Source organism: Bubalus bubalis, chromosome 12, assembly GCF_019923935.1.
Source record: "Bubalus bubalis isolate 160015118507 breed Murrah chromosome 12, NDDB_SH_1, whole genome shotgun sequence".
In the NCBI taxonomy this organism is placed as follows: domain Eukaryota; kingdom Metazoa; phylum Chordata; class Mammalia; order Artiodactyla; family Bovidae; genus Bubalus; species Bubalus bubalis.
Window position 1 is genome coordinate 6886015 of NC_059168.1, and position 27109 is coordinate 6913123.

The 27109-nt window shown below is 42.5% G+C and overlaps 1 long non-coding RNA gene and 1 pseudogene across 4 annotated transcripts in view; one reads left to right on the forward strand and one right to left on the reverse strand.

Moving 5' to 3' along the window:
• Positions 1–25941, reverse strand: part of LOC112578002 — an 83681-nt gene extending 57740 nt beyond the window's left edge. For 3 of the 4 annotated variants that reach the window (XR_006543197.2, XR_006543199.2, XR_006543198.1), the window contains exon 1: positions 25173–25941. This is a non-coding gene — a long non-coding RNA (uncharacterized LOC112578002). The remainder of the gene's footprint in view (positions 1–25172) is intronic. The other variant, XR_003102142.2, reaches the window with a different exon arrangement.
• On the forward strand, positions 19693–20957 carry LOC102403965 (annotated as a pseudogene).
• Positions 25942–27109: the final 1168 nt, after the last annotated feature.

Below are 27109 nucleotides of genomic sequence, written 5' to 3' on the forward strand. Positions count from 1 at the left end.
CTACCAAAAAAAGGAACTCAAAATGGCTAGAGTACTTAAATAGGAGATATCACACCACAAACACCTAAAGAAAAATGAAGGGAAAACATACTCTGTTAGAAATCCTCCCACTGTTTTCTTATGTCAGGTTCCAAAGGCAATAGGGAAAAAAAAAAAAAAAAAGAGACCTAATCAAATTTATGGCTTTTTGCACAACAAAAAGCAGATAAAATAACAGAGAATGGGAGAAAATAATTGCAAAGGATGTGATCCATAAGACACTAATCTCCAGAATGTACAAAAAGCTCACTCACCTCAATATCAAAACACTAGCAACCATATCAAAAACTGGATGGAAGATCTATAGAGACATTTCTTCAGAGAAGACCTTCAGATAGCCAAAATCACAGGAATAGATGTTCAACATCAATAATTTTTTAACAAAATGAAAATCAAGACCGTGGTAAGGTATCACCACAACTATCAGAATTTCCATAATTAAAATGCTCACAAATAAGAATTATTGGACAGAGAGTGGAGCAAAGGGAACCCTGCTAACTGCTGGTGGGAATGTAAAGTGGTACCACCACTAGAGAGAACAGTGAGGGACTTCCTCAAAAATTGAATGAACTTACAAAAAAGAAACAGAGACACCGACTTGAGAAACAGAGACACAGACTCACAGAGTATGTAAAGAGAGTTATGGTTACCAAAGTGTAAGAGATGGGTAGGAATAGTTTAGGTGTTTGGGGATAATTTATACACACTACTCTCTACAAGGTACATAATTAACAAGGACCACAGTGAACTTTACTCAACACTTTCTATATCATATTTTGAAAAGAAAAAAAAGAATAGACACATGTATAAATAAATCTGTAGGCTCTACAACTGAAACTAATGTAGCATTAAATCAATGCTATTTTAATATAAATAAAAATCTTTAAAAAATTATTAAATGGTAATTATGTTGTACATATTATATCACAAGAAATTTGAATAAAATTGAAATGAAAATAAAATGGTTGCAAAATATTATATAAATAGAAAATACTTAGAAACCAACCTGACAAAAGAAGTGAAAACTAAAAAATATTAATAAAGGAATTTGAAATGGAAGAATATCACGAGCTTTTTTATTGGAAGCATTAAATTGTTAAAATGGCCATACTACCCCATGAAATCTACAGATTTAATGCAATCTCTATCAAAATATCTGTGAACATGTTTTTCTATAGCTAGAACCAATAATACTGAAATTTATATGGAAGCATTAATGACCCAATATTGCCAAAAAAATCCTCAGGACAAAGAACAGATCAGGAGGCACAGCCCTCTTCAGACTTCAGGCAATACTGCAGAGCAACAGTCATCAAAACAATGTGGTACTGGCACAAAAACAGACCTATGGATCAATGGAAAAAAAGAGAGAGCCCAGTAGCAAACCCACACACCTACAGTCAATTAATCTTGCACAAAGGAAACAAAGATATGCAATGGGGAAAAGAGAGTCTCCTCAGCAAGTGATGGAAAAGTTGGACAGCTGCATGGAAATCAATGGAATCAGAACACACCATCACATCATACATGGCAGTGAACTCAAAACACTAAAGGACTTGAATCCAGGCATCACACCATATAAGTTTTAGAGGAAATCATAGACAACACAGTCTCTGACATAAAATATATGAGTATTTCCTTAGGCTAGTCTCTCAATACAATAAAAATAAAAGCAAAAAGAAACAAATGCTACCTAATCTTCGGTTCAGTTCAGTCCACTCAGTTGTGTCTGACTCTTTGTGACCCCATGGACTGCAACACACTGGGCCTCCCTGTCCATCACCTCATGTCCATTGAGTTGGTGATGCCATCTTCTCATCCACTGTCATCCCCTTCTCCTCCTGCCTTCAATCTTTCCCAGCATCAGGGTCTTTTCAAATGAGTCAGTTCTTTGCATCAGGTGGCCAAAGTAATGGAGTTTCAGCTTCAGGATCAATCCTTCCAAAGAATATTCAGGATTGATTTCCTTTAAGATGGACTGGCTGGATCTCTTTGCAGTCCAAGGGACTCTCAAGAGTCTTCTCCAACACCACAGTTCAAAAGCATCAATTCTTTGGCACTCAGCTTTCTTTATAGTCAAACTCTCACATCCACATATGACTACTGGAAAAACCATAGCCTGGATTAGATGGACTTCTGTTGGCAAAGTAATGTCTCTTCTTTTTAACATGTTGTATAGCTTGGTCACAGCTTTTTTTTTCCCCAATGACTAAGCATCTTTTAATTTCATGGCTGCAGTCACCATCTGCAGTGATCTTGGAGCCCCCCAAAACAAAGTCTGCCACTGTTTCCACTGTTTCCCCATCTATTTGCCATGAAGTGATGGGACCAGATGCCATGATCTTAGTTTTCTGAATGTTGAGCTTTACGCCAACTTTCCATTCTCCTCTTTCATTTTCATCAAGAGGCTCTTTAGTTCTTCACTTTCTGCCATAAGGGTGGTGTCATCTGCATATCTGAGGTTATTAATATTTCTCCCAGCAGTCTTGATTCCAGCTTGTGTTTCATCCAGCCCAGTGTTTCTCATGATGTATTCTGCATATAAGTTAAATAAGCAGGGTGACAATATACAGCCTTGACGTACTCCTTTCGCTATTTGGAACCAGTCTGTTGTTCCATGTCCACTTCTACTGTTGTTTCCTGACCTGCATATAGGTTTCTCAAGAGGCAGGTCAGGTGGTCTGGTATTCCCATCTCTTTCAGAATTTTCCACAGTTTGTTGTGAACCACACAGTCAAAGGCTTTGGCATAGTCAATAAAGCAGATGTAGATGTTTTTCTGGAACTCTCTTGCTTTTTTGATGATCCAGAGGATGTTGGCAATTTGATCTCTGATTCCTCTGCCTTTTCTAAAACCAGCTTGAACATCTGGAAGTTCACGGTTCATGCACTGCAGAAGCCTGGCTTGGAGAATTTTGAGCATTACTTTACTAGCATGTGAGATGAGTGCAATTGTGCGGTAGTTTGAGCATTCTTTGGCATTGCCTTTCTTAGGGATTGGAATGAAAACTGACCTTTTCCAAATTTGCTGGCATATTGAGTGCAGCACTTTCACAGCATCATCCTTCAGGACTTGAAATAGCTCAACTGGAATGCCATCACCTCCACTAGCTTTGTTTGTAGTGATGCTTTCTAAGGCTCACTTGACTTCACATTCCAGGATGTCTGGCTCTAGGTGAGTGATCACACCATCGTGATTACCTGGGTTGTGAAGATCTTTTTTGTTCAGTTCTTCTGTGTATTCTTGCCACCTCCTCTTAATATCTTCTGCTTCTCTTAGGTCCATACCATTTCTATCCTGTATTGTGCCCTTCTTTGCATGAGCTGTTCCCTTGGTATCTCTAATTTTCTTGAAGAGATCTCTAGTCTTTCCCATTCTGTTGCTTTCCTCTATTTCTTTGCACTGATCACTGAGGAAGGCTTTCTTATCTCTCCTTGCTATTCTTTGGAACTAAGCATTCAGATGGATATATCTTTCCTTTTTTTCTTTGCTTTTCACTTCTCTTCTTTTCACAGCTATTTGTAAGGCCTCCTCAGACAGCCATTTGGATTTTTTGCATTTCTTTTTCTTGGGGATGGTCTTGATCCCTGTCTCCTGTACAATGTCATGAACCTCTGTCCATAGTTCATCAGGCACTCTGTCTATCGGATCCAGTCCCTTAAATCTATTTCTCACTTCCACTGTATAATCGTAAGGTATCTGATTTAGGTCATACCTGAATGGTCTAGTGGTTTTCCCCACTTTCCTCAATATAAGTCTGAATTTGGCAATAAGGAGTTCATGATGTGAGTCACAGTCAGTTCCTGGTCTTGTTTTTGCTGACTGAATAGAGCTAATCTTACTCATGAGTTTTGCACAGCAAGGTAACCACAAACAAAATGAAAAGGCAATCCACAGAATGGCAGAAAATATTTGCAAACCATGGGACACGCTAGGGACTAATCTCCAAAATATACAAACAGCTCATTCACCTAGATAGTCACAAAATATAACTCATTCACTTCAATATTCACAGAGGGTTTTGAACCCATTCAAAAAATGGGCAGAAGATCTACACAGACATTTCTCCAAAGACAACACATGTGTGTGTGTGTGTGTGTGTTAATCACTCAACTGTGTCTAACTCTCTGTGACTCTATGGACTGGATCCTGCCAGACTCCTCTGTCTGAGGAATTCTCCAGGCTCTTTAAGAATACTGAAGTAAGGAGACTTTCCCTTCTCCAGGGGATCTGCCCAACCTGGGCATCAAACCCAGGCCTCCTGCATAACAGGCCAATTCTTTACTGTCTGAGGAATGAGGGAAGGAAGAAGACATACAGATGGCCAAAGATCACATATAAATATGTGCAACATTACTATTTATTTGAGAAATGCAAATAAAATCTACAATCAGTGATCACTACCCAAGTATCCACATAATGCTCAAAATTCTCCAAGCCAGGCTTCAACAGTAGGTGAACCGTGAATTCCAGATGTTCAAGCTGGATTTAGAAAAGGCAGAGGAACCAGAGATCAAATTGCCAACATCCATTGGATCATCGAAAAAGCAAGAGAGTTCCAGAAAAACATCTACTTCCGCTCTATTGACTATGCCAAAGCCTTTGACTGTGTGGTTCACAACAAACTGTGGAAAATTCTGAAAGAGATGGGAATACCAGACCACCTGACCTGCCTCCTGAGAAATCTGTATGCCAGTCAAGAAGCAACAGTTAGAACTGGACATGGAACAACAGACTGGCTCCAAATTGAGAAAGGAGTATGTCAAGGCTGTATATCGTTATCCTGCTTATTTAACTTATATGCAGAATACATCATGAGAAACACTGGACTGGATGAAGCACAAGCTGGAATCAAGATTGCTGGGAGAAATATCAATAACCTCAGATATGCAGATGACACCATCCTTATGGCAGAAAGTGAAGAAGAACTAAAGTGCCTCTTGATGAAAGTGAAAGAGGAGAATGGAAAGTTAGCATAAAGCTCAATATTCAGAAAACTAAGATCATGGCATCTGGTCCCATCACTCCATGGCAAATAGATGAAGAAACAATGGAAACAGACTTTATATTTTTGGGCTCCAAGATCACTGCAGATGGTGACTGCAGTCATGAAATTAAAAGACACTTGCTCCTTGGAAGAAAAGCTATGGCCAACCTAGATAGCATATTAAAAAGCAGAGACATTACTTTGCCAACCAAAGTCTGTCTAGTCAAAGCTATGGTTTTTCTATTAGTCATGTATGGATGTGAGAGTTTGACTGTAAAGAAAGCTGAGCACCAAAGAATTGATGCTTTTGAAATGTGGTGTTGGAGAAGACTCTTAAGAGTCCCTTGGACTACAAGGAGAACCAGTCAATCCTAAAGGAAATCTGCCCTAAATATTCATTGGAAGGACTGATCCTAAAGCTGAAACTCCAATGCTTTGGCCACCTGACGCAAAGAACTGACTCATTTGAAAAGACCCTGATACTGGGAAAGATTGAAGGCAGGAGGAGAAGGGGATGACAGAGAATGAGATGGTTGGATGACATCACCAACTCAATCAACATGAGTTTGAGCAAGCTCCAGGAGTTGGTGATGGACAGGGAAGCCTGGTGTGCTGCAGTCCATGGGGTCTCAAAGAGTTGGACATGACTGAGAGACTGAACTGAACTGAACCCAAGTGTCAGAATCTCCAAAATTAAAGTGTCTACAAAGAAATTCTGGAGAGGTCATAAATAAAAAGGAACCCTTCTATACTGTTTTGAGAATGTACATTCATTCAGCCACTATGAAGTACAGTATAGAAGTTCCTTAAAAATTAAATGAAGTTATTTACAAAACAGAAACACACTCACAGATTCAGAGACTGAGAAAACAAACTTATCTTTACCAAATTGGAAAAGTGGTGGGACAGAATGAATGAGAAGTTTCAGATTAACATTTACAAACTACGATATACATAATATATAATCAACAAGGACCTACTGCATAGCACAGGGAACTCTACTTAAAACTCTGTACATTCTATATGAGCAAAGAAATCTGAAAAAAAAAAAAGAATTTATACATAAGCACATCACTAGGGTGTACAAATGAAATTAACACAACATTGCAAATTAACTCTACTCCAATATAAAAAGTTTTAATGATTAAGATGATAAATGTTTTGTTATGCATATTGTACCACAATAAAAAGTGTTAAAAATATAAAATCACATCAAAATAAAATACTTAGGAATAAACCTGACTAAGGAGATGAAAGACTTACATGCTGAGAGCCATAATATGCTAAAAGTAAAATTGAAGAGGAATCAAAGAAATGGAAGATATCCCATGCTTTTGGATTGATAGCAGTAATATTTTCACAATGACTATACTATTCAAAGTAATCTGCAGATTTAATGCAATCCCTGTCAAATTACCCATCCCATTTTCCACAGAACTAGAACCAATAATCCTAAAATACACAGGAAATCATACTTGACCCAGAACTGCCAAAGCAGTCCTGACAATGAAGAACAAAGCAGGAGACATACCCCTCACAGACATCACACAATACACTGTAAGTTACAGAATTCAAAGCAAAGAGGTCCTGGCTCAAAAACAGACGTGTAAAACAATGGAAAAGGACAGAAACCCCAGTCCCCAACCCTCACACCTATGGTCTACCCCCATGGCCAATCTTTGACAGAGGAAGCAGGAGTACACAAAGGGGAAAAGACAGGTTCCTCAGCAAGTGGTGCTGGTCAGCCGCAGTAAATTGCTGAAAGCAGAGCCACATGCACACCCTTCAACGAAAAGCAACCCCAAACAGCTTGTGGATTTAAACAGGAAACATCATACCATGCACTCATAGAGAAAAACATAGGCAAAACATTCTCTGACAGCAATCGTTACCATTTTTTCTTAGATCAGTTCTCCCAATAGAAAAAAAAAAAAAAAAAAATAAACAAATGCGACCTAATCGACTCATGAGCTTTTTGCACAGCAAAGGAAACCATAAACAAAATGAAAAAGTATCTATGGAATGGCAGGAGATGTCTGGAAATGATGTGACAGATAAGGCATTCATCTCCAGCTCATTCAGCTCAAATTCAAAAAGCACAAACAACTGAATCAAAAGTTGGGCAGAAGATGTAACAACATAATTCTCCAAAGACTTACAGCTGGCCAAAAGGCACATGAAAAGATGCTCAACATCGATAATGATTAGAGAAATGCAAACCAAAACCATAACATGGTTTTCACCTGTAACACCTCACACCCATCAGAATGGCCTTCATGAAAAAGTCTACACAAATAATAAATGTGGACATGAAAAAATCTACACAAATAATAAATGCTGGAGAGGGTGTGGAAAAAAGGGAGCCCTCCTACACTGTTGGTGTGTGCCTGCTAAGTTGCTTCAGTCATGTCTGACTCTGTGACCCCATGGACAAAGGAGCCTGGCAGGACACAGGATTCCTGGACAATCCCCACGGACAGAGGAGCCTGGTGGGCTATAGTCCATGGGGATTCTCCAGGCCAGAATACTGGAGTGGGTAGCCTTTCCCTTCTCCAGGGGATCTTCCCAACCCAAGGATCGAACTCAGGTCTCCCACATTGCAGGTGGATTCTTTACCAGCTGAGCCACCAGGGAAGCCCAAGAATACTGGAGTGGGTAGCCTATCCCTTCTCCAGGGGATTTTCCCAACCCAGAATTGAACTGGGGTCTCCTTCATTGCATGTGGATTCTTTACCTGCTGAGTTTCCCAGAAAGTCCTAAAATGATAATAGTGTCTATTTAGCGCAATTTTAGCAGAATGTTTGTTTTACACATGTTTTTGTGCCAGGATCTCTTTGAGTTCTGTAGCTTACAATGCATTGTGTCTGGGAGGGTTATGTCTCCTACTTTGTTCTTCATTGTCACAATTGCTTTGGGAATTCTTGGTCATGTATGATTTCATGTATATTTTAGGATTATTGGTTCTAGGTTTGGGGATCTGGTTTGGTGTTTTTGATACAGTAGGTTACCAAAACATTAATTGAGGCCTAATTATAAATAGCATACAGTAAGGAAATCAGAGATTTCCACAGGTGATTTTGTTAGAAGGAAATCTTTTTAATGTTGAGGCAAGAATCTTTGTGTGTGTTGAGTTTGACTTAATGTAGAGGCCCCAGAGAGGGTAGCAGGTGGGAAAGAGAAGGATCTGAGATTCAAAGAGGAATTTTATTTTTACTAAAATAAAAAGCACGAGTGAATCATGAGAGCAGCAAGAATTTAAAAGATAGGGAAAAATAGATAACGCATGAAAAAATGTTCATGGGGAGACATCTGAGAGGGACATTTTTGGTATGAAAAGTTAAAGTCCATCAGTCCTGTCTGACTCTCTGCAACCCCATGGACTGTAGTCCATGGAATTCTCTAGGCCAGAATACTGGAGTGGGTAGCTTTTCGCTTCTCCAGGGGATCTTCCCAACCAGGGTTTGAACCCAGGTCTCCCACATTGCAGGTGGATTCTTTACCAGCTGAGCCACAAGAGAAGCTGAGCTTGGACCACCTGAATCAGCAAGACTAACAGGATCCTGTTGACGTACTTCGTGCTCAACCAGTGAGAAGATTCATTTCAGTTCACTTCGGTTTAGTCACTCAGTCATGTCCAACTCTTTGCAACCCCATGGACTGCAGCACGCTAGGCCTCCCTATCCATCACCAACTCCCAGAGTCTGCTCAAACTCATGTCCATTGTGTCGGTGATGCCATCCAGCCATCTCATCCTCTGTCGTCGCCTTCTCATTCTGCCTTCAATCTTTCCCAGCATCAGGGTCTTTTCAAATGAGTCAGCTCTTCATATCAGGTGGCCAAAGTAATGGAGTTTCAGCTTCAGGATCAGTCCTTCCAATGAACATTCAGGACTGATTTCCTTTAGGATAGACTGGTTGAATCTCCTTGCAGTCCAAGGGACTCTCAAGAGTCTTCTCCAACATCACAGTTCAAAAGCATCAATTCTTAAGCACTCAGCTTACTTGATTTCTCACATCCATACATGACTCCTGGAAAAACCATAGCTTTGACTAGATGGACCTTGTTGGCAAAATAATGCCTCTGCTTTTAAATATACTGTCTAGGTTGGTCATAACTTTCCTTCCAAGGAGCAAACTTCTTCTAATTTCATGGCTGCAGTCACCATCTGCAGTGATTTTGGAGCCCAAAAATATGAAGTCTGTCACTGTTTCCACTGTTTCCCCATCTATTTGCCATGGAGTGATGGGACCAAATGCCATGATCTTCGTTTTCTGAATGTTGAGCTTTAAGCCAACTTTTTCACTCTCCTCTTTCACTTTTATCAAGAAGCTCTTTAGTTCTTCTTCACTTTCTGCCATAAGGGTGGTGTCATCTGCATATCTGAGGTTATTGGTATTTCTCCCGGCAATCTTGATCCAGCTTGTGCTTCTTCCAGCCCGGTATTACATATGATGTATTCAGCATATAAGTTAAATAAGCAGGGTGACAATATACAGCCTTAAATACTCCTTTCCCAATTTGGAACCAGTCTGTTGTTCCATGTCCAGTTCTGTTGCTTCCTGACCTGCATACAAATTTCTCAAGAGGCAGGTCAGGTAGTCTGGTATTCCCATCTCTTTCAGAATTTTCCACAGTTTATTGTGATCCACACAGTCAAAGGCTTTGGCATAGTCAATAAAGCAGAAATAGATGTTTTTCTGGAACTCTCTTGCTTTTTCCATGATCCAGAGGATGTTGGCAATTTGATTTCTGGTTCCTCTGCCTTTTCTAAAACCAGCTTGAACATCAGGAAGTTCATGGTTCACATATTGCTGAAGCCTGACTTGGAGAATTTTGAGCATTACTTTACTAGCATGTGAGATGAGTGCAATTGTGCAGTAGTTTAAACATTCTTTGGCATTGCCATTCTTAGGGATTGGAATGAAAACTGACCTTTCCTAGTCCTGTGGCCACTGCTGAGTTTTCCAAATTTGCTGGCATATTGAGTGCAGCACTTTCATAGCATCATCTTTCAGGATTTGAAATAGCTCAACTGGAATTTCATCACCTCCACTAGCTTTGTTCGTAGTGATGCTTCCTAAGGCCCACTTGACTTCACATTCCAGGATGTCTGGTTCTAGGTGAGTGATCACACCATTGTGATTATCTTTGTCATGAAGATCTTTTTTGTACAGTTCTTCTGTGTATTCTTGCCACCTCTTCTTAATATCTTCTGCTTCTGTTAGGTCCATACCATTTCTATCCTGTATTATGCCCTTCTTTGCATGAACTGTTCCCTTGGTATCTCTAATTTTCTTGAAGAGATCTCTAGTCTTTCCCATTCTGTTGCTTTCCTCTATTTCTTTGCATTGATCGCTGAGGAAGGCTTTCTTATCTCTCCTTGCTATTCTTTGGAACTCCGCATTCAAATGGATGTATCTTTCCTTTTCTCCTTTGCTTTTTGCTTCTCTTCATTTCACAGCTATTTGTAAGCCCTCCTCAGACAGCCATTTGGCGTTTTTGCATTTGTTTTTCTTGAGGATGGTCTTGATCCCTCTCTCCTGTACAATGTCATGAACCTCTGTCCATAGTTCTTCAGGCACTCTGTTATCAGATCTAATCCCTTGAATCTATTTGTTACTTCCACTGTATAATCATAAAGGATTTGATTTAGGTCATGCCTGATGGTCTAGTGGTTTTCCCTACTTTTTCAATTTAATTCTGAATTTGGGAATAAGGAGTTCATGATCTGAGCCACAGTCAGCTCCCAGTCTTGTTTTTGCTGACCTTATAAAGCTTCTCCATCTTTGGCTGCTAAGAATATAATCAATCTGGTTTTGGTATTGACCATCTGGTGATATCCATGTGTAGAGTCTTCTCTTGTGTTGTTGGAAGAGGGTTATTGCTATGACATGTGCGCTGTCTTGGCAAAACTCTACTAGCCTTTGCCCTGCTTCATTTTGTACTCCAAGGCCAAATTTTCCTGTCACTCTAGGTGTTTCTTGACTTCCTACTTTTGCATTCCAGTCCCCTATCATGAAAAGGACATTGGGTGTTAGTTCTAGAAAGTCTCGTAGGTCTTCATAGAACTGTTCAACTTCAGCTTCTTCAGCATTACTGATTGGGGCATAGATTTGGATTACTGTGATCCTGAATGGTTTGCTGTGGAAATGACAGAAATCATTCTGTTGTTTTTGAGATTGCATCCAAATACCGCATTTTGGACTCTCTTGCCGACTCTGATGGCTACTCCATTTCTTCTAAGGGATTCTTGCCCACAAGAGTAGATATAATGGTCATCTGAGTTAAATTCATCCATTCCAGTCCATTTTAGTTCACTGATTCCTAGAATGTTGATGTTCACTCTTGCCATCTCCTGTTTGACCACTTCCAATTTGCCTTGATTCATGGACCTAACATTCCAGGTTCCTATGCAATATTACTCTCTATAGCATCAGACTTTACTTCTATCACCAGTCACATAAAACTGGGTGTTGTTTATGCTTTGGCTCCATCTCTTCATTCTTTCTGGAGTTATTTCTCCACTGATCTCCAGGAGCATATTGGGCTCCTATTGACTGGAGGAGTTCAACTTTCAGGATCCTATCTTTTTGCCTTTTCATACTGTTCATGGGGTTCTCAAGGCAAGAATACAGAAGTGTTTTGCCATTCCCTTCTCCAGTGGACCACATTTTTTCAGAACTTTCCATCATGACCCATCTTGGGTGGCCATACATGGCATGGCTCATAGTTTCATTGAGTTAGACAAGGCTGTGGACCATGTGATCAGGTTGCTTAGTTTTCTGTGATTGTGGCTTTCAGTCTGTCTACCCTCTGATGGAAAAGGCTAAGAGGCTTATGGATGCTTCCTGATAGGAGAGACTGACTGAGGGGGAAACTGGGTCTTGTTCTGATGGGTGGGGCCATGCTCAGTAAATCTTTAATCCAATTTTCTGTTGATGGGTGGAGCTGTGTTCCCTCCCTGTTATTTACCTGGGGTCAAACTGTACATGGTGATTGCAGCCACGAAATTAAAAGACCCTTACTCCTTGGAAGGAAGGTTATGACCAACCTAGACGGCATATTAAAAAGCAGAGACATTACTTTGCCAACAAAGGTCTGTCTAGTCAAGGCTATGGTTTTTCCAGTGGTCACGTATGGATTTGAGAGTTGGACTACAAAGAAAGCTGAGGGCCGAAGAATGATCCTTTTGAACTCTGGTGTTGGAAAAGATTCTCGAGAGTCCCATGGACTGCAAGGAGATCCAACCAGTCCTTTCTGAAGGAGATCAGTCCTGGGCGTTCATTGGAAGGACTGATGTTGAAGCTGAAACTCCAATACTTTGGCCACCTGATACGAAGAGCTGACTCATTGGAAAAGACCCTGATGCTGGGAAAGATTGAGGGCAGGAGGAGAAGGGGATGACAGAGGATGAAATGGTTGGATGGCATCACCGACGCAATGGTCATGGGTTTGGGTGGACTTCAGAAGTTGGTGATGGACAGGGAGGCCTGGTGTGCTGCAGTTCATGGGGTCGCAAAGAGTCAGACAGAACTGAGCAACTAAACTGAATTGAACTTTGGTGGAGGTAGTCAAGATAATGGTGACCTCCTTCAAAAGGTCCCATGCACACACTGCTACACTCAGTGCCCCCAACCCTGTAGCAGGCCACTGCTGACCCAGGCTTCCACCAGAGACTCCTGGACACTCCTGGGCAAGTCTGAGTCCATCTCTTGTGGGGTCACTGCTCCTTTCTCCTGGGTCCTGGTGTGCACAAGGTTCTGTTTGTGCCCCTCCAAGTGTCTGCTTCCCAGTCCTGTGTAAGTTCCAGCAGCTCAATGATGGGGTTAATGGTGACCTCCTCCAAGAGGGCCTATGCCATACCCAAGTCTGCTGCATCCAGGGCCCCTGGACCTGCAGCAGTCCACTGCTGATCCGTACCTCCACAGGAGACACCCAAACACAGTTCTGGCTCAGTCTCTGTGGGATCTCTGGGTCCTGGTGCACACAATGTTTGTTTGAGCCTTCTGAGGGTCTCTGGGAGGAATGGGGTTTGATTCTAAATGCGAATTTGCCCCTCTTACCATCTTGCTGGGGCTTCTCCTTTGCCCTTGGACATGGGGTATCTTCTCACAGTCACTCCAGCGCCATGCAGCCACCACTCCAGTGCATACCATCTTGCTGGAGCTTCTCAGTTGCATCCAACTCTTTGTGACCCTATGTACTATACAGTCCATTGAATTCTCCAGGATGGAATAGTGGAGTGGGTAGCCTTTCCCTTCTCCAGGGGAACTTCCCAACCCAGGGATTGAACCTAGGTCTCCTGCATTGCAGGCAGATTCTTTACCAGTTGAGCCACAAGGGCAGCCTGAGATTCATTTAGTCAGAGTAAAAGTCAAGGAGGACTTCTCATATGGCTCAGTGGTAAAGAATCTGCCTGCCAGTGCAGGAGACATGTGTTCAGTCCATGAGTCAGGAAGATCCCCTGGAGAAAGAAGTGGCAACCCACACCAGTATTCTTGCCTGGAGAATCCCAGAGACAGAGGAGCCTAGTGGGCTACAGTCCATGGTATCGCAAGAGTCAGACATGACTAAGCAACTTCACTCACTCACTCACTACAAATCAATGAGAGGAAGACCAATAACCAGGTGGGTAAAATGGAAAAAAAAAAAAAAAAAAACCATGAGAAAGAAGGAATTTCACACAGAGGGCACAGGATAAACACGGGCAAGGATATCCCACCTTCCTAGTAATTAGAGAATGTAAAATAAAACCACATGATAGCCTTTATATCACTGGACTGGCAAAAACTGGCACAATGTAAAATGTGCCAGGTATTCCTACCAAAATTACCAATTGTTGGTAGTGAAAGGTTGTTGTTGAATCACGCGAATACACTGGGATTCTTGGCCCCTGGAGGAGAAGAATTCAATCCGGGGCCAGAGACGAGGCTTGATCGCTCAGAGCTTTTGTGTAATAAAGTTTTATTCAAGTATAAAGGAGATAGAGAAAGCTTCTGACATAGGCATCAGAAGGGGGCAGAAAGAGTACCCCCTTGCTAGTCTTCAGCTGGATGTTATATAGTCACTAGCAGTCTGTTAATGAAAGAAAGGAATGTCTTATAATTCAGAATAGCACCAGGCCCCTCGCCCATAAGATGCATTTTGGGATAATCTTGGGCCATAAAATAATTAACTTGAATCTTAAAGAAGGGCAGACCACCATACAAATAGTTTCATTTACATAGATTAGGGGAACAATATCTGAGTATAACATACTGGTTTGTCAAGTAGGTTTTGGGCCGAGAGGCGGAACCGACTTGGAGACCGAGTTTGGGGTAAAGGTGTAGTACATTAGCATAGCTTAAGACAAACATTTCCATAAGAAAAAGGCATTGGTTATCTCTAGGCTCAAGAATAGCTAACTTCAGGTGAAACCAGGTGTCATTATGGCAACACAGTATTTTAAGAGAAACCTCTCTTTAAATTTGTATAGAGAAGAAAAAAAATATTGCTTGTTTGTTTCCTCCTGCCGCTTAAGAGAGATAAAAATGTCTGACACTTGCAGGCTATTTCTTCCATTTGGAGACCCCTGGCCTTCCTGCCTGTTACCCTCTCAGTAGGAACATGAAGCAAGAAATGCTTAGCCTGTAAAGCAGGGGCCCCTAACTTTTTTTGGCAGCAGAGACCGGTTTCATGGAAGACAAATTTTCCATGGACTGGGGTGGGACAGATGGTTTCAGGATCTTTCAAGCACATTAATTGTGCACTTTACCTCTCTCATTATTACATCAGCGCCACCTCAGATCATCAGGCATTAGAGTCCGGAGGTTGGGGACCCCTGCTCCAAAGGATACTAATGTGGAGAAAGCTAGGGATCACCGAATACAGTTGAAGATGCGTCTACCCAGTGATCCAGTGTTGTCCCCTCACTAGACAAGCTCTCCAGTGGGTTCACACGAGAATTCTGGAAAGGTGATAATGTAGTAGACCACCTTGAGCTCACCTCCTCTTATGAGCACAGCAAAACCACAACTGCTCAACCATTAATAAAACAAACTGGAACCTAGCAAACAAGTTGTTGTTATTCAGTCACCTAAGTTGAGTCACACTTTTTGCGATACCATGGATGGCAGCACACTCAGCTTCCCTGTCCTTCACTATCTTCTGGAGTTTGCTTAAGTTCATATCCACTGAGTCGGTGATGCTATCTAACCATCTCATCCTCTGTCCTCCTCTGCTGCAAACAAGATATTCTACTCCCAAAGACAAAGAAGAAACCACAATGAGACGGTAGGAGGTGATACTCTGCCTAGGTAATCAAATCTCCTACCACATGGGTCAGTGACTCATAAACTGGAGAATAATTATTTTGCAGAGGTTCTCCCACACAAGTGAGAGTTCTGAGTCCCACATCAGCCTGGGAGTCTGGCATTGGGAGGAGAAGCCCCCAGAGCATTTGATTTAAAGGCCAGCAGAGCTTGACAGAAGGTGCCCCATGGGACTGTGGGAAACAGACACTACAGCCATGGAGGGTGTCCATGACCCAAGGCAGAAGTAGTGACTTCCTAGAGGGCTGGCCCATGCCTACCTGCTGGTCTGCAGGGTCTCCTAAGGATATGGGGGTGGGGGTGACTGTGGCTCATTCTGGGGAAAGGACACTGGGGGCAGAATTATCAGGGAGCATTCATCAGCACAAGCTCTCCTGGGCAGCTGCATTTTGGCACCGAGACTTGACCCTGCCAACATCCTATCAGCTTCAGTGACGCAATGCCTCAGGCCAAGCAACCAACAGGGAGGGAACCCAGTCCTACTCATCAGCAGACAGGCCTGAAGACTTCCTGAGCCCGCAGCACCCACCTCTAGATGCACCACTTGACAGGACCCTACCCACCAAAGCGCCAAGACCCAGCTCTACCACGGGTGGGCCAGTACCAGCACCCTCTCACCAGGACACCCAAACAAGCCTCTAGACAGTCTCATGCACTAGGGTGTAGATACCAGAAGCAAGAAAATTACCGTCCCACAGCCTGCAGAGATGAGTCTGCTAACACAGATCAGAATCTACCCTGGGACCAGCTAGCCCCTGGGTGATGAGAGGGAGGTGTTACTGATGGGACAACAGGACATTCCCTACAGAGGCCACGTCTCCAAGGTCAAGAAACATAACTAACCTCCACATGCATAAAAATACACATAGAAATTGACACAAAATGAGACAACAAAGGAATACATTTCAGTGGTGGTTTAGTCACTAAGTCATGTCCAGCTGTTGTGACCCCATGGACTGTAGCCTCCCGGGCTCCTCTGTCCATGGGATTCTCCAGGCAAGAATCCTAGAGTGGGTTACCATACTTTTCTTGAGGGGAGCTTTCTGACCCAGGCATTGAACCCAAGTCTCCTGTATTACAGGAGAATTCTTTACTGACTGAGCCACCAGGGAAACCCAATGTTTTACAAGATGGAACAAAATAAAACCCCAGAAGAATAAGTGGAGAAGGAAATTTACCTGCGAAAGGGTTCAGAGCAATGATTGTAAAGATGATCCAAGAACTCAGGAATAGAATGGAGAAACAGCAAGAGAAATTAAAGGAACTTTCAAAAAAAGAGTTCGAAATTATAAAGAATCACCCAGCATAGCTGAAGGCTACAATTACTGAAATGAAAATACATGAGAAGAAATCAACAGCAGAAAAACTAGGCAGAAGTTAAGTGAGAAGACAGAGTGGTGGATATCACTGCCATGGAATGGGAAAAAAAAAAAAGAATGAAAGAAAATGAGGACAGTTTAAGAGACCTATGGAATAACATCAAATACACCAATGTTCGCATTATTGGTGCAATAATGGGGTTCCAGAAGAAGAAAGAAAGGACTGGAGAAATGGTACACCCCTATGGATAACAGTATGAAAATTCCTTGAAAAATTTAGAGCTATCATACAATCCTACAATCCCACTCGTGGGCATATATCCAGCCAGGAAAGACAAAAATTCTAACTCAAAAAGATACATGCACCCCAGAGTTCACAGTAGCACTGTTTACAATAGCCAAGGCATGGATGCAACCTAAGTGTCTAAATGACAAGTGGATAAAGATGTGGTGCATAGATACAATAGAATACTACTTAGCCATAGAAAAGAATGAAACAATGCCATTTGCTGCAACATGGATGGACCTAGAGAAGTGAAGCCAGACAAAGAAAAATATATGATATCATTTATATGTTGAATCTAAAAGAAATTATGCAAATGAACCTATGTACAAAGCAGAAATATACTCATATAGAAAACTAACTTCCAGTTAACAAAGGGGAAAAGTGAGGAAGGGTAAATTAAGAATTTGTGATTAACAAATACACACTACTATATATAAAATAGATTACAAGGATCTCATGTATAGCACAGGGAACTCTACTATATTGTAATAACTTATAAGGGAAACAGTGGCTGACTTTATTTTTTGGGGCTCCAAAATCACTCCAGATGGTGACTGCAGCCATGAAATTAAAAGACGCTTACTCCTTGGAAGGAAAGTTATGACCAACCTAGACAGCATATTAAAAAGCAGAGACATTACTTTGTCAACAAAGTTTCGTCTAGTCAAGGCTATGGTTTTTCCAGTGGTCATGTATGGATGTGAGAGTTGGACTTTAAAGAAAGCTGAGCACCGAAGAATTGATGCTTTTGAACTGTGGTGTTGGAGAAGATTCTTGAGAGTCCCTTGGACTGCAAGAAGATCCAACCAGTACATCCTCAAGGAGATCAGTCCTGGGTGTTCATTGGAAGAACTGATGTTGAAGCTGAAACTCCATTACTTTGGCCACCTGATACGAAGAGCTGACTCATTTGAAAAGACCCTGATGCTGGGAAAGATTGAGGGCAGGAGGAGAAGGGGACAACAGAGGATGAGATGGTTGGATGGCGTCGCCGAGTTGATGGACATGAGTTTGGGTGGACTTCAGGAGTTGGTGATGGACAGGGAGGCCTGGAGCGCTACAGTTCATGGGGTCGCAAAGAGTCGGACACGACTGAACAACTGAACTGAACTGATAAAGGAAAAGAATCTGAAAAAGAGTAGATATAGAAGTGTATAACTGAATCACTTTGCTGTACACCTGAAACTAACAATGTATTGTAAATAAACTATACTTCAATAAAAAATAAAAGATTTAATATCAAGATACTTTATGGAAATTTTTAGCAGGGCCAGAGTAAAGAAGCCTACATGATAACTATGAGTTCATAACCCCCAGAATAAATGCTAAATCCCTGTCAAACTTCTTTGTCTTCTTTTCCCATATCTGGTAGGTGACCCGTTTAAACATCTGAAACTAACATTGACTGAGTCAGGAGGGCTAATGTGACTTCCCCGAATAGTGCTTTGTTGTTTAAAATAAAGCAACTAAGAAAGAGTACGTTTAAAAAAATAAATGAAAAAAGAGCTTATGTGGTAAAGAACCAGAGCTCATTTTGGAAAAAAAAAAAACTTAATCTTTATTTGGCTGTATTTGGTAGAAGTGTAATTTTAGAGAGAAAAAGAATGTTTCAGAAGATATTAAATTCTAGTTTTGTTAATTGAGGTATATTGACTAAGGCTCAGTTCCCAGATAGTTCCTTGCTGTTATATTGTTTCAATGTTTAATTAATTTATTAAAAGGATACTGAATTTCTAATGCTTATTTCAGTAATCATTGGATAGAGATCAGATGTCCCATGAAAATACAGTAATTAAAAGGCCTGTCTCCAATTAAGATGGAAGGACCTTTATTAGATACTCTGAACTATCTCCTCTACAGCAAAAGCAACGGGAATTGACTCTTGGATTAATATTTCCACTTAGAAAGGGCACTGCACTTGTCTATATAGAGGACTATTGACCTCAAAATCATCTTAAAATACTGCTCAGAGAAAAAGCTACCAGATCAGGTTAAGGAGAAGATGACATCTGAAGTGGAGAGCTGACCCAAGACGCTGGACCAGACATGCATACCAATCACTTTGATAACTGCTTACACTTTTGCTTAGGAATCAACTGTATTTCATGCTCTTATGCAAAGTTAACCCAATTGCTTGGTTTATGGTCAGTTACCTATACACAGTGGGCTTCCCTGATGGCTCAGACGGTAAAGAATCTGCCTGCAATGTGAGCGACCTGGGTTCAATCCCTGGGTTGGGAAGATCCCCTGGAGAAGGGAATGGCTACCCACTCCAGGATTCTTGCCTGGAGAATTCCATGGACAGAAGAGGCTGGTGGGCTACAGTCCATGGTATCACAAAGAGTCGAACACAACTGAGCCACTAATATACACACCTATACCCAATATTCTTGGGTTACTTTGGTGGATTTCTCCACTCCATGGCCCTTATTGGTTGGCTCTTAGGACATTTATTCTAGAGGAAAGAAATTAATGTCTGTTTCGGAGACTACTGACATTACTAGGTGGGTTTCCCTCACCTGGCCAATTAATAATATATGCTCTGACCTTGACCATAGATATGAATTTTCCTCTAAAGTTACTCAAGCTCAATCAAGGAAACAAGAAAAAATTTAGCCAAAATTTTATGGGATGGATTCTTGTTATTAACATCAGGCTATTGGTCATTTAATAGGCCACGCATGGAGCAAGAGCGGGGTGGTTGCTGGGCTAAGCCGCGTGGAGCGGCCGGGACGAGGATGCAGCCGAGATCTCCCGCCCCTGCCCCACGGAGCAGGAGCTGTTCCCAGACAAGATATGAGAAATGAGTGTCGGATGTCGAAGAATAAAGTTGTTGGGAATCCTGATTATGGTAAATGTCTTCATTTATTTGATTGTGGAAGTCTCCAAAAGCAGTAGCCAAGAAAAAAATGGAAAGGGGGAAGTAATAATACCTAAAGAAAGGTTCTGGAAGATAGCTGACCTTCCTCAGGCATACTGGAACAAGGAACAAGAAAAGCTGAACAGGAGGTTCAATCCCATTTTGAACACGTTAGCCAACCGGACAGGAGAAGCATCCGGATTCTCCAATAAGCCATCTAAATTACTGTGAACCTGACCTGAGGGTCACGTCAGCGGTTTCAGGTTTCAACAGTTTGCCAGACAGATTTAAAGACTTTCTGCTATATTTGAGATGTTGAAATTATTCACTGCTTATAGACCAACCAGACAAGTGTGCAAAGAAACCCTTCTTATTGCTGGCGATTAAGTCCCTAACTTCACATTTCAATAGAAGGCAAGCGATTCGGGAATCTTGGGGCAAAGAAACCAATGTGGGGAACCAAACGGTGGTGCGAGTTTTCTTACTGGGCCAGACCCCCACAGAGGACAACCATCCTGACCTTTCAGATATGCTGAAATTTGAGAGTGAGAAGCACCAAGACATTCTTTCTTGGAACTACAGAGATACATTCTTCAACTTGTCTCTGAAAGAAGTACTCTTTCTCAGGTGGGTGAGCACTTCCTGACCAAATGCCGAGTTCGTGTTCAAGGGCGATGATGATGTTTTTGTGAACACCCATCATCTCCTGAATTACTTGAATAGCTTATTCGGGAACAAAGCCAAAGATTTGTTTATTGGTGACGTGATTCATAATGCTGGACCTCATCGGGATAAGAAACTCAAGTACTACATCCCGGAAGTTGTTTACACTGGCGTCTACCCGCCTTATGCAGGAGGAGGCGGATTCCTCTACTCTGGCCACCTGGCCCTGAGACTGTACAATGTGACTGATCGGGTCCTTCTCTACCCCATCAATGATGTTTATTCTGGAATGTGCCTTCAGAAACTCGGCCTCGCTCCAGAGAGACACAAAGGCTTCAGGACATTTGATATAGAAGAGAAAAGCAAGAGTAACATTTGTTCCTATGTAGATTTGATGTTGGTACATAGTAGAAAACCTCAAGAGATGATTGATATTTGGTCTCGGTTGCAGAGTGCTCATTTAAAATGCTGAATAATATGCAAACTACATTTTACATAGAAATGTATCTCAAATAGTTCCCATTTGTGTTCTCTTCCATCAGAGGTCATTTCTATGTAAAACCATCAAAATTGTCTTTATAGGTCATGTCCCTTTGACGGCCTCTAAACCCTTCAGTTCAGATGGTAAAGCATCTGCCTGCAATGCGGGAGACCTGGGTTCGATCCCTGGGTCGGGAAGATCCCCTGGAGAAGGAAATGGCAACCCACTCCAGTATTCTTGCCTGGAGAATCCCATGGACGTAGGAGCCTGGGGGGCTACAGTCCACGGCGTCGCAAAGAGTCAGACATGACTGAGCAACTTCACTCACTTCACTCATTGGTCATTTAAGCTTAAAAACTCCCTTTTGTTGGGAACAATTAAATACTAAGCCTAGTAACACTAGGAAATTGGGCTGGGTGTCTTATGGACAATGCCAATAGATAATTTCCCTTGAAGATAAGAATTGGTATAGACTAAGTCAGATGACCTGCAGTATACTGGGCTGCCCCTAGTGGAACTTTATAACTTGTTACTTATGACTTTACTGGGGCTTCCCAGGTGGCTCAGTGGCAAAGAACCCACCTGCCAATGCAGGAGGTGCAAGTTCAATCCCTGGGTTGGGAAGATCCCCCAGAGAAGGAAAAGGCAACTCACTCCAGTATTCTTTCCTGGAAAATCCCATGGACAGAGGAGCCTGGCAGGCTACAATCTATGGGGTCTCATCGGATATGACTGAGCAATTAAGTGAATACACATATGACCTTACTAATCCTGCTATTAATAGCTGTATTACTTCTAGATCCCCTTTCAGTAATCTCATGAGCGAACTGTGTTAACAAGATAGTATCTAAAGAAAAAAGATCACCAGACACTGAGAAGACTGCATACGAGCCTACACACACTTCTGGTCTTTTCATCGACCTTCAGGGGGATGGAGCTGTGTCTCCTTGGCTGGGGTGTTCATGAGCACCATCTGCAGGCTGAAACCATGTTCTGGTGAAAAACTTCAGGGTGAGGTCTATCAGAAAGTTCACCAGCTCATTCCCTCCACTGTCAGCTTTTACCTGGGTTCCTGTGGGGAATTAGGCACCTCAGGTCCATGGGAGCCCCTGGACTCCCTGTTCACTCTTCTTTCTACCAAGTGTTCCCGTCTTTCTACCATGATAGAGGCTCTCCTCTTTTGCTGCGTCAACTACAAATTGGCACTAGCCATCTTCCTCTACAAGGATTAAATCAGGTGCTGCTGCAACTACTGATTTTCAATTCTCCCTGAAAGGAGTTCAGGGTGGAGAGCAGAAATGCAGCATTCTCTTCTTGGGTGAGGAGGGGGAGCCCAAACTCCTCATATCTGTTGTTGCTTAGTCACTCAGTCATGTCCAACTCTTTGCAACCCCATGGACTGTAGTCAGCCAGGCTCCTCTGTCCATGGGATTCCCAAGGCAAGAATACTGGAGGGGGTTGCCATTTCCTTCTCCAGGGGATCTTCCCTACCCAGGGATCAAACCTGAGTCTCCTGCATTAACAGGCGGGTTCTTTACCGACTGAGCCACCAGGGAAGCCCCTCCTATTTAGAAAAAACACTAAAATCCTTCATGGTGACGACTGCTCCTCTTGACTAGTAGAAACCTTACGTGAAAATATATGTGCAGACTGCATGCACTTCTTCTTCACCAAAATCACATATATACTGATGTTCCCCCTGCATCTTTGGAGTATTTTCTCAGAACTATCTGAGATGCCGTCCCTTGGACCATAGAATCCTCATTTTGCTTCAAATAAAACTTAATTTGCAACTCTCACATTGTGCATTTAGAAAAATTTTTCCTCTTAAGTTTTAGCTTAGTGCAAAGTGTTCTCCTTGGACTGCAAGGAGATCAAAACAGTCAACCCTAAAGGAAATCAACCCTGAATATTCATTGGAAGGACTGATGCTGAAGCTTCAATACTTTGGCCACCTGATTCGAAAAGCTGACTCACTGGAAAAGACCCTGAAGCTGGGAAAGATTGAAAGCAGGAGAGGAAGAGGATGACAGAGGGTGAGATGGTTGGATGGCATCACTGACTCAATGAACATGAGTTTGAGCAAGTTGGGGAGTTGGTGATGGACAAGTCTGGTGTGCTGCTGTCCATGGGGTTGCAAAGAGTTGGACACGACTTAGTGACTGAACAACATTATTCTGTGTTCCAATGTTATTCCTCCTGACAGTAGGGCATTGTTCCTTCCCCAGTGGTGGCTTAATTTCTTCGGGTTACTTGCCTTCCAGGAATCCAATGCCACTGCCAAAAAAATGGCATTTTCGTTTTGCGTATTTATCTTCTGTGTTCATTCTCCAATACTGAACACTTTAAGAGCAACATCTACCAATTCAGAAAGTGCATTAGGTTCATTCCAAATGCACTCATTTTGGCAATTTTTCTCCTAATATGAGGCATTTTGCACCTCATCTCTTCAAAAAAGGCCAAATTTACCATTCTAATAGTTTCAGGGGCCTTGGAACCAGCATTAGTATGTCTGTAGGCCCAGTAAAGCTTTTCCAAGAATTCAAAGGAGTATTTATTATGAATTTCTTGTATTTTGTTCAAGTTGCTTTGCTTGCATTCCCTTTTTCAAAGACCTCCATCAACTTGCACCCGTGGGAGTGCTCTGATAAGGGAATCCCTCCCTCACCAGGGTCCCAGTGTGGTTCAGCTGTGCGTGCTGCCAAGAGGGCTTCAGGTGGAACAGATCCTCTCTGTAAGGAGGGTTGCAATCTTTCCAATTAAAGGAGTCTGAGAAACCCACCTGGCTAGTTGTTTGCGTTTAGGTCCCCTAAAAGCTGACTGTGGGGCGAGCAGTAAAGAACCCACCTGCCAATGAAGGAAACATTAGAGATGCAGGTTCGATCCCTGGGTTAAGAAGATCCCCTGGAGGAGGGCATGGCAACGCACTCGAGTACTCTCACCTGGAGAATCCCATGCACAGAGGAGCCTCAGGGGCTACAGTCCACAGGGTTGCAGAAAATCAGACATGACTGAAGCAACTTAGTACACAAGCAGCACAAGCTGATTATGTAAGAGAAATTGCCTGCCTTGGGAGTGGTTTCTGACTCAAATTGGGGGCCCTGTTGGGTCTTAGATGGCAATACCAGGCCAAGTTCCTGAGCCCCAGGAACTAACACTGGATTTCCTAATTGATTCCTATGAGGAGGGATAGTCCTGGGCTTCCCTGCTGGCTCAGTGGGTTCAGAATCCACCTACCAAGGCAGGAGACACAGGTTCGATTCCTGGTCCTGGAAGATCCCATATGCCGTGGCACAACTAAGGACAATGACTGAGCCTGTGCTCTAGAGCCCGGGAACCACCGCTTTTATAGCCAAATGCCCCGGGAAGCAAACTCACTCAGAAGGACAGTGTGGATAGCAGAGTGCAGTTTATTACACCGGTGGGTCCGAGGCAGAGCTTCCTCTCTAGCCCGGGACCCCAACTGATTTTTGTGACAACCTTTTATACCCAAAGCATACATGACCAAGCCCACAACCCCCAAATTCTCTAAAGCCCACCCTGGACAATGTTAGTACAAGATACAATCAGGTGACAGCCATAAATTTACATTTTTGGTCATGCTGTCTAACGTACATCAATGGGTATTATTAAGATTACAGATAGTGAATGATTACATAGAGGTCACTCATTCCTTTTGACTCTGGGAGGTTTAGGTATGGGGTCAGCCTGGTCTGGTTTCCAGGTGCCCGGGAGGCCTGCTGGTTGTTGGTGTTTTATCTCCATGGCCTCCCAGGTATATAGTCCAAAGTTCACCGAGAGTGTAAGATGGAGTTCCCTTTCTTTTAAAATGGAGTCACTCCAGTCAGGGCAACCTGCTCCTCTCCTTCCTCAGTTACTGAAGCCTGTATACCCTAGTGCCTGCACTTCGCAGCATGAGAAGCCTGCATACCACGACTAGAGGGTAGCCCCTGCTCACCGCTACAGAAAGCCCTCGATGCAACAAATACCCAGAACAGCCAAATGAATAAATCTTTAGAAAGGAGGGGTAGTCCTAAGCACGTCAGGAATTGGGGCTGGATAGACGCAAAAATTGGGTTTAAAAAAACGCCTAGCGATTCTTCCCTCTGGGTGCTCCACTCACAAAACAAACACAAAACAAACTGGCTTATTCCACCGAAGAAAAAACAAAAAAATCCCCAAACAAGAGGAAATAAAGTTTCTGGCTGTACACACCAGAGGGACTACCTTATCTATGGGGGCAGCACTTCAGCTCCTTAATGTTGATTCTTTGCTTCAGCTGCCCGGTGCTGAGGCAGCCAGAACTCTGAAGGGAAGCTCCTTGGCCAAGTGGTCCTGGCAACTGTCAGTGTCTTTCCCGAATATTCCCCAACCAGGGTCGGCTGGCCGTGAGCCCGAAGGCTCCTGGCAAGTTTCATCAAAACTTGTTACCAAGTCTAATTTTATACTCCTCGCCACATAATAGACCAGAAAGCCTAGAGGCGAGTTGGTGGGCAAGGAGTAAGGACTTTATTGAGAAAGCCAGCAGACCCAAAATATAACAGACTGCCACCCCCTCGGGGAGCCAGCTTGCCTGAGTTAGAATTCTGGCTTCTTTTATATTAAGGAGGGAGGGGCAGGGAGGCGGGGTAGGGAGGACGGAAATAAGTCAAACACTTCCTGGTTCACCTCAGCCTCTGGAGGGGACCGGTGAATTTCTTCCTCTCTGCAGTCAGTCACAGGTGAACCTCATCTGGCTCTCTCGTGGGAGCTAATCCAAGGTCTTTTTGGCTTAATGATCATTACCTGGGCTGCAGGGTTCTCAGAGATGGGCCATTATGTCGAATTAAAGCTTATAGGCAACATCCCTTTAGTGATTAACTTGTAACAGAATTCAAAGTTTTCCCCTACTACAGAAAGTTTTTGTCAGTATCTGAGATGGAATCCAGAGAAGGCAATGGTACCCCACTCCAGTACTCTTGCCTGGAAAATCCCATGGACAGAGGAGGCTGGTAGGCTGCAGTCCATGGGGTCGCAAAGAGTCGGACACAACTGAACGACTTCACTTGCACTTTTCACTTTCATGCATTGGAGAAGGAAATGGCAACCCACTCCAGTGTTCTTGGCTGGAGAATCCCAGGGACGGGGGAGCCTGGTGGGCTGCCGTCTCTGGGGTCGCACAGAATCGGACACGACTGAAGGACTTAGCAGCAGCAGCAGAGATGGAGTCTCAAAATATATGTTCTTAATTATATCTCTTGATCTGTACAAATAAAAGAACACATTTATTTAATCAAGAAAATCTTTTTCAAATTCTGAGGTTTGGAAGAGTGAAGGGAGAGGAGGGTATATAATTTTGGTGTTAGCTGCTTAAAATGATAATGTGTTGTTGTTTGTTGTTTAGTCACTAAGTTGTGTCCGACTCTTTGCTCTTAATACAGAGGAACCTCACTTAATGCTGATACCAGGGGAAAAGTAATAAAGATCCTCACTTCTGGCTTACCTAGGGGACCTTGGAGTAGAGAGCCCCAGGGCATCCCCAAGAGCCTTTAAAAAGATCTCTGAAGTCAGTCATTTGCATTGTAATATTAACACTTTCTTTGTCTTTTTATACTTTTTCTCTGACTTGTGGACAGTGGACTTTCTCAGATGTTATATGACATGTTACATCATAAGAGACTGGATATGAAAATTCAACTCTCTTGTTAAGTTAGACATTTCCGAACTCTAAGTATGGATATGTAGTGCTATGTAGAATAATACCACTGTTCTCAATATGTCTGTTTGTTTTGGAAAGTAGACTTATTTTCCATAAAATATATGGTATTTATATTAATACATAGACAGTTTATTGTCATTATTTAAAATAAGAAGGGACACTTTACCTTCCAAGGCAGGGAGGCGCGAATTAGACACCTGGTTGGGGGGCTGGTATCCCAAGTGCCTTGCAGCCAAAATAACAAAAAATAAAACAGAAACAATATTATAACAGGTTCAATAGGCTTTTAAAAAATGGTCCACATGAAATCTTTAACAAGAAAATAAACAAGAAAATAAATGTTTAAAACACTCGCCATCTTAATTTCTAACATAGTAAATGCTGACAGACATAACTAAAAGCACTTTGGAATCCTTAATTGCTTTTAAAGAATGTAGACATTTGCAAACTGCTGGCTCCCAGTTTA